General features: G+C 48.6%; 1 protein-coding gene across 1 annotated transcript in view; it reads right to left on the minus strand.

Moving 5' to 3' along the window:
* rap1gap2 (RAP1 GTPase activating protein 2) overlaps nucleotides 1-10674 on the minus strand; it is a 257951-nt gene extending 247277 nt beyond the window's left edge. Inside the window, exon 1 of the mRNA XM_033045638.1 lies at nucleotides 10643-10674. The gene's annotated coding sequence lies outside the window, so the exon portion shown is untranslated. The remainder of the gene's footprint in view (nucleotides 1-10642) is intronic.
* Nucleotides 10675-13900: the final 3226 nt, after the last annotated feature.

Below are 13900 nucleotides of genomic sequence, written 5' to 3' on the forward strand. Positions count from 1 at the left end.
GAGCGAGGGGGGAGAGCGAGGGGGGGAGAGAGGGGGGGAGAGAGGGGGGAGAGAGAGGGGGGAGAGAGAGGGGGGAGAGAGGGGGGAGAGTGAGGGGGAGAGAGAGGGGGGAGAGAGTGGCGAGAGAGAGGGGGGAGAGAGAGAGGGCAGAGAGCGGGGGGAGAGAGAGGGGGGAGAGAGAGGGGGGAGAGAGAGGGGGGAGAGAGGGGGGCAGAGAGAGGGATAGAGAGGGAGGGGGAGAGAGAGTTAAGGCGGAAGTTTGACAGATTCTTAATTAGTACGGGTGTCAGGGGTTACAGGGAGAAGGCAGGAGAATGAAGTTGAGAGGGAAAGATAGATCAGCCATGGTTGAATGGTGGAGTAGACTCAATGGGCCGAACGGCCTAATTCTGCTCCTATGACCTAGGAACTTATGAACTGAAGACACAATGAAAGATTTATGAGGCGAACTGGGCAACAGTGGGTCGAACTCCGCCTCACAGTGCCAGACACCGGGTTCAATCCCGACTTCATCCACACTATCTACATTAGTCCCATCTGCCTAGATTCCTCTAAACCTATCCCATCTAAATGCTTATTAAACATTGCGATCGTACCTCCATAAGATCACCCCTCAGCCCCCTGTGCTCAAATACAGTCCAAGCCTGTGCACTCTCTCCCTACAGCTCAGGCCCTCGAGTCCTGGCAACATCCACATAAGGCTTCTCCGCACTAGCTTAGTGGCATCCTTCCTATAAATAAGGGCGACCAAAACTGACCCCACCCTTGCAATTCCACCCCAGTTGCAGGTATTGTGTAGGATGGAACTGTGGATGCCGGCTTACACCAAAGATTGACACAAAATGCTGGAGTAACTCAGCGGGACAGGCAGCATCTCTGGAGAGGAGGAATGGGTGCCTTCTTAGGTCGAGACCCTCCTTAGAGCTTTGAAGAAGGAACTGCAGATGCTGGAAAATCGAAGGTGGACAAAAGTGCTGGAGAAACTCAGCGGGTGCAGCAGCATCTATGGAGCGAAGGAAATAGGCAACGTTTCGGGACGAAACGTTGCCTATTTCCTTCGCTCCATAGATGCTGCTGCACCCTTCTTAGAGCAGTCTGAAGAAGGGTCTCGATGCTGCCTGTCCCACTGAGTTACTCCGGCATTTTGGGTCCACCTCCAGTGCAGGTTTTAATACATTTTTCCTTAAATTTACACCCATTGTTGCAAACTAGAAAAAGGCAGGACAATTCATTCAAAGCAGACGTTGATGCACAAGATGCCGTCTACTCTGGTCATGCACAGAGTACGGGCCCCAAATGCTGTTATTAAGCAGTTAACAAAGGAAGATTAATATTTACCCAAATCAAACAAAATTTCACATCCGTTGTCAAGGCAGGTGACATTTACACAGTTTGATACTAACTCCCAGCAATGATTTTCGCTTGGCAATCACAATTAATTGGTTGTTTAACAGGGGATTACGGGCCTAATGTAAGAGGGCACGATACCTCCTTGGTTGCCACGGTGACCCGTGGGTTTCAATAAGCCTTTTACAGGACCGCAAGATTCATACTTTTCGAAATTGGTCTTGAGAGAGTTCGAACAAGAAGTTACACAAATTGCTACAGTGTGCAAAGGCAAAAAAGCTGCTGCACCCCCAGAGAATGTTCAGAAGGCAGAACTCTGAAATCAAAAAGCTGCAGCATTGAAATCGGCCCTTCGGCCTACCTAGTCCCACTCCGACCATCGATCACTGATTGATGATCGGAGTGGGACTCGTTAGGCCGAAGGGCCGATTTCTTCAATGCTCTAAGAAGGGTCTCAACCTAAAATGTCACCCATTCCTTCCCTCCAGCGATGCTGACTGTCCCTCCGAGTTACTCCGGCATTTTTGGTGTAAACCGGCATCACGCTGGTTCTGTGTTATCCCACTTTCTCATCAGCTCCCGACACACCCGGGGCAACGTACAGAAGCCAATCAACCTATCGATCGATCTGCACGTCTTTGGAGGGCGGGAGGAGACTGGAGCGCCTGGAGGAAACCCACGCGGTCACGGGAAGAACGTGCAAACTCCACACAGACAGCACCCAAGGTCAGGATACAACAAGGATCTCTGGCGCCATGAGGCAGCGGCTCTACCCGCTGCAGCACTATGCCGCCCAAGCAGACCTCCTACTTTAACCAGCAAAGGAGCCCAAGATGAGTCAGTTTTGTGGAAAGCCAGATAATGACCAGTGGAGGAAAGGTTCAGACAGGATTCAACACCGGAACAGGCTTTTATGATGAGCATATTTCCTCTGGGTGGAGAAAGACCAGAGATGGAACACACTATAGGTCAGTATAATACACTGTGGCACACACTACAATACATCACGGGTCAGGCAGCATCTCTGCAGAGAGGAAATGGGTGACGTTTCAGGTAGAGACCCTTCTTCAGTCTGAAAAAGGGTCTGGACCTGAAACGTCACCCATTCCTTCTGTCCAGAGATGCTGCCTGTCCCACTGAGTTACTCCAGCGTTTTGTGTCTATCTTCAGTTCAAAACAGTATCTGTAGTTCCTTCCTACACTACAATGTCTATCTTTCTATATACTAAAAGTCTCATCTTGTCTGCGTGTGTGTGTGCGTGGATGTTTTGTATCTTCCACAAATGCTACGCACTAGCGCTTAAATTTTTACATATTCTAACACATTTCCCCCCTCCACACCTATATTTCATCCTATATTTCACGTTATTTGTGATTAAAAACATTTTTTAAGCCAAAAATCGCTTCTTACAGAGCCTTTTTCTAGCAGCCTCCAGTGATGATGTCACAATGCCATCTCACAGACGTCCAATCACTATGGATCTTATTTACAAATGACATCACAATGGGACGTTGCCAACGATAACTGCAGCTTCTCTCAGAGAGCCTTTATCCAGCAGCTTCCAGTGATGATGTCACAATGCCATCTGATAGTGCACCAATCACAATGGGCTCTCAAGCTGCCGAGTGCCACAATGATATCACAATGGGACGTTGCCAACGGTAACCGCAGCTTCTCACAGAGAGTCTTTTTTCCAGCAGCTTCCAGTGATGATGCTATATTTCACGTTATTGATGATTAAAGCTTTAAAAATGCCGATTTTAACAAGATTTTTACTGTCAAAATCCTTCCTGCCAGCTTCCAACACACTTCGATACAAAGTTGCAAGACAGGAACACTCTGAACTTTTCACCTCAATGGGATATCACAGCAAGTGCTTCAGCAGGAGGGAGAGCGCCAATCGGTATTGCAATTGGAACTGCTGCAGCAGGCAGGGGAGGTGCAATTGGAATTTATTTTTAAGTCCACTGCTGAGGGAGGCAGGGGAGTGCTGGAATCTTACGTTCGGGAATGGCTTCAGTTGGGGGACCACGCCTCCCGTGGGGGCTACGGGTTAGTGGTGCAATATTGCGTTGGGGAACGGGTTGCGTTGGGGGACCAGGACTCCCGTGTGACAGGTACCCAACGGCTCCCACTTGGTCTCGTAATACACTAAAACATCCTTTAGCGCACTATAATACACTATAGCACCCTATAACACACTACAATACAATCTATATATTACTTAAACTCTCATCTTGTTTGTTTGTATGTGCGCGTGTGTGTTCCCAAAATTCCGCCTACAACACCCTATAACACATTACAATACAGTATAATACACTACAACACTCTATAACACTATATAACACCCTATAACACCCTATAATACTATTTGGTCACTACACCCAATGATACAACATTATACACTGTAACAGCCAATAACACACTATATTACAATATAATACACTACAACACAAGGCTGTGAGATAAGGAAAATGTGAGGCCAGAGTAGACAAAAGATGAACTAAATTGGATATTGTCTCAGGACACAACAGTCTATATGGTTCCACGAGGCTTCTTGGCATTTTTGGTGGTTAACAGGCACTACACAGCCCAAAACCAATACTTCTCAATTCAGATGGTGGCCAGAGACTCATCAATCTCAGTCTCGTCACTGCCTGCTTCCTTTCCCTCCTTCGTACAATCATCTCCCATCCCAGAGTCCCTCAGTTCCCTTTCATCACCCCCCCCCCCTCCTCCCTGTTCCCTTCACACCACACCCCTCCCTTCCGGCTGTACATTTCACTCCACTTTGGTGACCCTCCGACTACCTTCGATCGGACTTTACTGGCTTTCCTTTGCACAAAACGTTTATCCACTTATCATGCATCTATACACTGTACACGGCTCGATTGCAATCATGTATTGTCTTTCCGCTGACTGGTTAGCACGCAACAAAAAAGCTTTTCACTGTACCTCGGTAAACTACCATTTAGTTTAAATAATTGCAGACCATGAAAATGTTCTTGCAGGTTAGCATGCAACTAAAGCTTTTCACTGTAACTCTGCACACGTGACAATAAACTGAACACCCTTTAGTCTCCTGTTCACCTCTAGCAAACTCAATGCTAACATTTATTTCAAGAGGGCTAGAATACAAAAAACAGGGATGTAATGCTGAGGATCTATACGCCACTGGTCAGGCCAAATTTGGAGTATTGGGAGCAATTTTGGGCACCATATCTGAGAAAGGATGTGCTGGCTCTGGAGAGGGTCCAGAGGAGGTTTTCAAGAATGATCCCAGGATTGAGTAGGTTAACCTACGATGAGCGTTTGTCGGTGCTGGGCCTGTCGGTGCTGGAGTTTAGAAGAATGAGGGGGGACCTCGTTGAAACGTACAGAAGAGTGAAAGGCCTGGATAGATGGGATGTGGAGAGGATGTTTCCACTAGTGTGAGAGTCTAGGACTAGAAGTCAGAGCCTCAAAATTAAAGGACGTTCCTTTAGGAAGGAGAAGAGGAGGAATTTCTTTAGTCAGAGGGTGGTGAATCTGTGGAATACTTTGCTGCAGAAGGCTGTAGAGGCCAAGTCAGTGGATATTTTTAAGGCAGAGATAGATAGTGTTGATTAGTACGGGTGTCAGCCCACATAATCAGTCTTTGTCTTTACAAATTAATCAGATAATCTTGTACCTTAGCATCCCTTCCATTGATGCAAGGCTCACCCGCCTGTAGATCCCCGATTGTCCTTGCAACCATCCCACCATCAAGGCACAACATGAGCCTCCAGTCTTCGCAGTGTGTGAATTTACTCAATAGGTCGAGGGTCAGGAGAAGTGGAATTATTTGTCACAGAAGGCTGTGGTGGCCAAGTCAGTGGGTATTTTTGAGGCAGAGATAGATAGATTCTTGATTAGTATGGGTGTCAGAGGTTACGGGGAGAAGGCAGGAGAATGGGGTTAGGAGGGAGAGATAGATCAGCTATGATTGAATGGCGGAGTAGAATTGATGGGCCGAATGGCCTAATTCTACTCCTATCACTTATGGCCTTAGTCACTTCCTTGCCCATCTGCCAATCATCCACCCTTCACCTGTATTCACCTATCACTTGCCTGTCTGTGTCCTGTTTCCCCTCCCCCACCCCCTACTCCATCCGTCTCAAGAGGGATACCGACCCAAAACATTGCCTTCCATTCACTCCACAAATGTTGCCTGACCCGCCGAGTTCCTCCAGCACTTTGTGTTTTGCTCGGATTTCCAGCATCTGCTGTTCCTTGTGTCTCCGTGTTATTTTAGATGGGAGTTGTGCCTCTAACCACTTGTTAATGCAAGAATGGTTTGGCAGAGCAATGCAGCGGTAGTTGTTGCCTTACAGCGCCAGGGACCCGGGTTCGATCCTGACCTCGGGTGCTGTCTGTACGGAGTTTGTACGTTCACCCTGTGACTGTGTGGGTTTTCCCCGGGTGCTCCGGTTTCCTCCCACACCCCAAAGACGTGCAGGTTTGTAGGTTAATTAGTTTCGGTAAAAATTGTAAATTGTCCCTAGTGTGTGTAGGATAGTGCTGGTGAACGGGGTGATCGCTGGTCGGCGTGGACTCGGTGGGCCGAAGGGCCTGTTTCGCCAAACTGAAAACTAAACATAAGGAACTGCAGATGCTGGTTTGCAAGGTAAGATACAAAGTGCTGGAGTAACTCAGCGGGTTAGGCAGCATCACTGGAGAACATGGATAGATGACATTTCAGGCAGGGACCCTTCTTCAGACTGTTTGTGGGTGGGTGGGGAGGGGGGAATCTAGATGGAGGAGAGGTGGGGGCAGGACAAAGCCTGAGATGAAAAGACACAATGTTCCCAATGTTGGGCGAGTCCAGAACCAGGGGCCACAGTCTTAGAATAAAGGGGAGGTCATTTAAGACTGAGGTGAGAAAACATTTATTCACCCAGATTGTTGTGAATTTGTGGAATTCCCTGCCACAGAGGGCAGTGGAGGCCAAACCGCTGGATGGATTTAAGAGAGAGTTAGATAGAGCTCTAGGGGCTAGTGGAGTCAAGGGATATGGGGAGAAGGCAGGCACGGGCTATTGATTGGGGACGTTCAGCCATGATCACAATGAATGGCGGTGCTGGCTCGAAGGGCCGAATGGCCTCCTCCTGCACCTATTTTCTATGTTTACAAAGTGCGAGACAAAAGGATTGATGAGTCAGCAGCACGGTGTCGCAGCGGTAGAAGAGTTACTGCCTCACAACACCAGAGACCTGAACATACCAGAGATATGTAAAGGTACAAAGAACAAACGAATGAAAGGTTTGCAAAGAGGTATTAAAATGTATCAAGTATAGCCAAGAACTGGAGTAACTCAGCGGGTCGGGCAGCATCCCTGGAGAGAAGGAATGGGTGATGTTTCAGGTCGAGACCCTTCTTCAAACTGAGAGTTAGATAGAGCTCTAGGGGCTAGTGGAATCAAGGGATATGGGGAGAAGGCAGGCACGGGTTATTGATAGGGGACAATCAGCTATGATCACAATGATTGGTGGTGCTGGCTCCAAGGGCCGAATGACCTGCACCTATTTTCTATGTTTCAGGGGAGAGTAAGGTGTGAAAAGGACAGATCAAAGCAGACGATGACCAAGGAAATCTGGAATGGTTCATTATTGGCTGAGGGGAAGGTGACAACGAGGCATACAAACAGTAAAATTAATCAGGAGCTTGGGCAGTTTAACAGCACCTCTTATTTTGCTTGGGTAGCTTACAACCCAGCGGTATGTATATAGATTTCCCTAACTTCAAGTAACCCTTGCTTTCCCTCTCTCTCCGTCACCCTAGTTCTCCGACTAGTTCCACTGTCCTGATTAATTTTACTGATCCAATGCCTCGTTGTCACCTTCCCCTCAGCCAACAATGAACCGTTCTACATTTCCGAGATCACATCTGCTTTGATCTGTCATTTTCACACCTTGTCCTTCCATATCTCTAAGTCTCCCTCTCCCCTGACTCTCAGTCTGAAGAAGGGTCTCGACCCGAAACGTCACCCATTCCTTCTCTCCAGAGATGCTGCCTGTCCCTCTGAGTTACTCCAGCATTTTGTGTCTATCATTAATATGTATTACACTCATATCAAAACCTCTGCGGAAGTGAGACTCCTATTTATGGAGACAGGGAGGCACAGTGGGTGAACACACTGTCCTTTCACTTCTGAGATCCGCTTTTGCATAGAGTGCATGCAATTACGGATAGGCCTCCGATCTCCACCCAGTGACACTCAGGTTAAATGTGGGCTGCAATGTTATAGGTCGCTCCAATGCATTTGCCACAGCATGCAATTCTAAATTTGCCTTGCATGTAAAAATTGGTCAGAGTGCTATGTGGAGCAGATACAGTAGGAATTCAGACGGAGACAAAAGGGAGGCACGGTGGCATAGCGGTAGAGTTGCTGCCTTATGCCCCTGTCCCACTTAGGAAACCTGAACGGAAACCTCTGGAGACTTTGCGCCCCACCCAAGGTTTCCGTGCGATTCCCGGAGGTTGCAGGTAGTTGCCAGAGGTTGCAGGTAGTGGAAGCAGGTAGGGAGACTGACAAAAACCTCCAGGAACCGCACGGAAACCTTGGGTGGGGCGGAAAGTCTCCAGAGGTTTCCGTTCAGGTTTCCTAAGTGGGACAGGGGCATTACAGTGGCTGAGACCCGGGTTCGATCCTGACTACGGGTGCTGTCTGTATGGAGTTTCATGCGGATTTTCTCTGGGTGCTTCGGTTTCCTCCCACGCTCCAATGACGCGCGGGTTTGTAGGTTAATTGGCATTGGTAGCGACTGTAAATTGTCCATGGTGTGTAGGATAGTGCGTGTGTACGGGGATCGCTGGTCGGCATGGACACGGTGGGCTGAGAGTACCGTTTCCACGTTGCAACTCTAAAACTAAATAAAACAAGGAACTGCAGAGGGTGGTTTACAAAACGATGACACAAAGTGCTGGAGCAAATCAACGGGTCAGGCAGCATCTCTGGAGAACATGAATTAAGTATAGCGGTGACATTTAAAATAAAGTGGAGCGGGAATCTATTTCACACAAATTAACAAGTGGTTTTCAACAGGGGCAACATCGCTAGCAAGGGGGGAAATTTGTTGACCGGTTGTAGCGCGTAAATACCTGGAATTAGTACAATGGGCCACAATAGTGAAACAGTGGCACAAGCTCCAGAGACCCAGGTTCGATCCTGACCTCGGGTGATGCCTGTTGCGTGGAGTTTGCACGCTCCCCAAGTGACCACGCGGGTTTCCTCCGTGCGATACAGAGGTGCAGCGGTAGAGTTTCTGCCTTACAGTGCCAGAGACGGCGGTTCGATCCTGACTACAGGTGCTATCTGTACGTAGTTTGTACATTTCCCCCCCCGTGACCACGTGGGTTTTCTCCGGGTGCTCCGGTTTCCAAAGGCGTACAGGTTTGCAGGTTAATTATCTTCTGTAAATTGTCCCTAATGTGCAGGATAAAACTGATGTACAGGTGATCGTGGGTCAGCATGGACTTTGTGGACCGAAGGGCCTGTTTCCACACTGTATCTCTAAACAACACAACCTACTTGTACAATAGTGTACTGATCTTTCTCTGCAGTTGTAGTGGGAGGTCAGGAAAATATTCATGGGAATTCCAGGCAAACATATTACACTTCGCGCAAATCACTAAATTCCAAAGCAATTATCAAACAAAGAGGTCCAGTAAATGCGATCGGCAAAATCTTCCTGCTAAGCAGACAGTCCCCGCCACGTATATTGAACCCTCGTAGAGAAGATAGACGTCAGTATCTCAAACACATGCACGGCAACAAAAAACACAAATCAGGTCAACGTCACGTAAATAAGGCGAGTCAATGTTCAAACTCAAAGTGCGATACTGACACACGTGTGTGCGCTATGGCACAATATTGACTCTTGCTCACAAGACACAGGAGCAGGATTATGGGCCTGTCCCACTTAGGCGACTTTTTAGGCGACTGCAGGAGACTATGCAGTCGCCACATGTTCGCGGGTGGTTGCCGGGGAGTGGCCTTCATGGTCCTGAGGAGTTCGCGCATTCTGGGTACCAGTCGCGGCCTCATTATGGTCGCCGAGAATTTTTCAACATGCTGATAAATTAGCGGCGCCTAGAATGAAGCCGCCATGGAGAGCAGCGAGAATTCTCGAGCAGTAGGTGGGTCGCCAGGAGATCGATGGTTCTCGGAGGTTGTAGCCGGTGCTGACCGGTGAATTTCATCGGCTTATGGGGGGGGGAAAAAAACGTAAGCAGTAGTTTTCAGAACCAAGGATAACCGACCGGTAATGTTAATGTCCGCCGAGCTTCACAGCCGTGTATCTCTGGCTTATTAACAGTTGTCTCCACTCCTTCTCCCCCTTCTCTCCACCTCTTTTAAAGGACTTACCATACACGGTGCGCTTTAGCCGTCTTTTTACAGTGCCAACCTTCCTGTTCATCGTGGTGTGTGTCTGTTTCACCTTGGCTTTGCACCGTGTGAATTTCACTCGGACAGCGCTCCCCCCGCTTGCCCTGTCCCCGCCTGCATAACGGGCTGGTGAAGGAAGTGATGTGTGAGTGTGAGTGTGAGTGTGAGTGTGAGTGTGAGTGTGTGTGTGTGTGTGTGTGTGTGTGTGTGTGTGTGTGTGGTCCACTCTGACAGTCGCCGTTCCAGTTACCGGGTTTTCAGGCGACTGCCGCCAACTTGACTGTCGCCGGCCGTCCGGCAGAAAAATGGCCGAAGTTGGACAGGCCCATTAGGCCCATTAGGCCCATCGAGTCTGCTCTGCCATTCAATCATGGCTGATCTACCTTTCCCTCTCAGCCCCATTCTCCTGCCTTCTCCCTACACCCCCTGAACCCATACTAATCAAGAATCTGTCAATCTCCGCCTTAAAAACACCTATGACCTGGCCTTCACAGCCTACTGTGGCAATGAGTTCTACAGGTTCACCACCCTCTGGCTAAAGAAATTTCTCCGCATCTTCCTCAAAGAACGTCCTTTAATTCTGAGGCTTTGGCCTCTGGTTCTAGACTCTCCCACTAGTGGAAACATCCTCTCCACATCCACTCTATCCAGGCCTTTCAATGACTCAACGTTTTGTGCAGCATTAATACGACTTAGTGACAAATAAAATTGGATTGATTCAAAGCTGCGCAATAGTAAACTCAATATTCAATGTGCAATTATTCAATGTTCAAATTCAATAAAAAGAATTGTTGACAATTATGCAGAATGTTGACCTGAAAAGATACAACATAATTTGGGCCATGTATTCCCCCTGGATTCAACAGCAGACACGTGAGATCACTCACCTCTGTCTCAAGGCAGCCAAAGTTGACTTATCGATCCTGGAAAACAAAAAAACCCAAAAATCAATAACAATCAATGCATCATAAATACTCATCAATCATGAAGGGCGGCACGGTGGCGCAGCGGTAGAGTTGCTGCCTTACGGCGCCAGAGACCCGGGTTCGATCCCGACCACGGGTGCTGTCTGTAGGGAGTTTGCACGTTCTCCCCTTGGTTTTTCTCCCTGATCTCTGGTTTCCTCCCACACTCCAAAGACGTACAGGTTCCGTAGGTTAATTGGCTTGCTATAGTTGCAAATTGTCCCTAGTGTGTGTAGCATAGTGTTAGCGTGCGGGGATCGCTGGTCAGCGCGGACTCGGTGGGCCAAAGGGCCTGTTTCCGCACCATATCTCGAAACTAAACTAAAAATGAATAACCAGTAAAAAGCTCATCTGATCAGACGTGGTTTCCCGGCTCGGAGTGCAAGATTGTGTACATCGGATCACTCTCTTCCTAGTCCCCCACCTGGATGTGCACCCATTTCCCCCCCCCCCCCCCCCATATTCCTTCCTCCGGCTTCACAATTTGTACCTCTTCTATTGTATCTCACAATTTAACCTTTTCATCTCTGGCGACCATCAAACCATTTGCCATTTAAAGCCCCTCCCTCACCGGTAGCCACCTATCGCTTGCCAGATTTTGTACCGTCCCCACCAGCTTTCTCCATCCCCAGCACAATGAACCTGAAGAAAGGTCCCCCACCCATGTTCTCCGCAGAAGCTGCTTGTCCCACTGAGAGTTACTCTAGCAAAAGACACAAAGTGCTGGAGTAACTCAATGGGTCAGGCAGCACCTCTGCAGAACATGGACAGGTGACGTCGTGGGCCAGGCCTCTTTGTGGCTTTTTTTCCCCTAAGCCAGCATCTGCAGTTCCCCATTCACTTCATGCCTGTGTGTGTTAAAGCAAGGTCTCCTACAGTGATCATCCGGGACAATGGACAACACTGCACACATATGAGAAATGCCACGTAATCTGTGTGTTTTACCTACCCCAACATTACTGATTGAAAGACACAACAGGGAAACAGGCCCTTCATTCCACCGAGTCCACACTGACCATCCATCACCCATTCACACTGGTAGTGTGAATTATTGGCATTGAATATCGGCATTGAAGGCTCTGCACTCAGCTGGCTCCGTTCCTACCTTTCCAACAGATCCCACTTCATCTCTCTCCACAACCACACCTCTGCTACAGCCGCAGTCACTCAAGGCGTTCCCCAAGGCTCCGTACTCGGCCCCCTCCTCTTCATCATCTACATCCTCCCCCTTGGTCAGATACTCCGCCACTTCAATCTGGACTTCCACTGTTACGCTGATGACACCCAGATTTACCTTGGCACCAAATCCCCCCCCCCCTCTCCCATATCAACTCCTGTTTGTCAGCTATAAAAACCTGGATGCAACATAATTTCCTCAAACTCAACAGCGATAAGACAGAATTCCTCCTCATAGGCTCCAAAGCCACATTCAGCAAAATCAATAACCCCACTCTCACCATCGACGGCACCACTGTCTCCCCATCTCCCCAGGCCCGCAACCTTGGCGTGATCTTTGATTCCACCCTCTCCCTTGAGCCTCACAACCGCCATGTCATTAAAACCTCCTTCTTTCATCTCCGCAACATCGCCAAACTCAGACCCTCTCTCACACCGCCTGCTGCTGAAAGACTCATCCATGCCTTCATCTCCTCCCGACTGGACTATTGCAACTCACTTCTCCTTGGCATCAGCTCCACCTACATCAACCGACTCCAACTGGTCCAGAACGCAGCCGCCAGACTCATCACCCACACCAAATCCTGGCATCACATCACTCCAGTCCTCAAAAAACTTCACTGGCTTCCCATCTCCCACCGGATCACCTACAAAATCCTGGTCCTCACCTACAAAGCCCTCCACCATCTGGCCCCCCCCATATCTCACTGACCTCCTCTCCCCCTACCAACCCTCACTGTCCCTCAGATCCACATCAGCCGGTCTCCTCTCCATCCACAAGTCCAACCTCCGCAGTTTTGGGGACAGAGCCTTCTCCAGGGCAGCTCCCAGGCTCTGGAAGTCCCTCCCCCAACTGATCCGCAATTCCGTGTCCCTCACCATCTTCCAGTCCCGCCTCAAGACCCATCTCTTCACCTCTGCCTATCCTTAGCCCCACGTCCCCGTCCCTTTTCATCTGTGCATTAATTGCCTCATACTGTGTTTTGTATTGAATTCTGTCTTTACTTTGTGTACTAGTCATGTCTCTATTATTTATTTCATTCCCCTTACATGTTTTTCCTCTACATGCTCAATTTTTGTAAGGTGTCCTTGAGACTCTTGAAAGGCGCCCATAAATAAAATTTATTATTATTATTATTATAGTTCTCTTTACACACTAGGGGCAATTAACCTCCCAACACGCTCACCTTTGGCATTTGGGAGGAAACGGGAGCGCCCGAAGCTGTCAAGGGGAGAACATGCAAACTCCACACAGACAGTACCCAAGGTCAAGATTGAGCCTGGGTCCCTGGCACTTTGAGGCAGCAGCTGCACCACCTCTTTTAATGTAAGCAATAAAGTTCCTTTAGCTGATAATTGGAGCTGCACGGTGGCACAGCGGTAGAGCTGCTGCATCACAGCGCCAGAGACCCGGGTTCGATCCTGAGTAGGGGCGCTGTCTTTACGGTGTTTGTACGTTCTCCCCGTGACCTGCGTGGGTTTTCTCCGGGTGCTCCGGTTTCCTCCCACATCCCACAGATGTACAGGCTTGTAGGTTAATTGTCCCTCGTGTGTGGGACAGAACTAGTGTATGGGGGATCGATGGTCGGTGTGGACTCGGTGGGCCGAAGGGCCTGTTTCCACGCTGCATCTCGAAATTGAAAACCTTGTTGCATAAAATAAAACAATAAAACACATTCTCAAAGGGCAAACCTTAACAATTGCTGTCAAGGATATATTTTTTATGAGAGTTTTGTTGCCAGGCTGTTGCTATGTAATATTCTAGTGAATTCTGCAAAAGTACATCGTTGCCATTGGCAGCCAGTAGAACATAATCATGGTCTATTATTCAAAGGCAGACACAAAATGCTGGCGGCCGCTTATTCAATTTCTCCATCTTATTGTTTCGACAACACTTTAGCGGGAGCGGTGAGCTTCAAATCAAATCCCATCCACTTCTTTTATGCTTCTGAAGGCCACATAACATCAGCACATTGAAACAACTCTTCAAATTATCATCAAAGG

Source organism: Amblyraja radiata, chromosome 28 (genome assembly GCF_010909765.2).
Source record: "Amblyraja radiata isolate CabotCenter1 chromosome 28, sAmbRad1.1.pri, whole genome shotgun sequence".
Lineage (NCBI taxonomy): Eukaryota > Metazoa > Chordata > Chondrichthyes > Rajiformes > Rajidae > Amblyraja > Amblyraja radiata.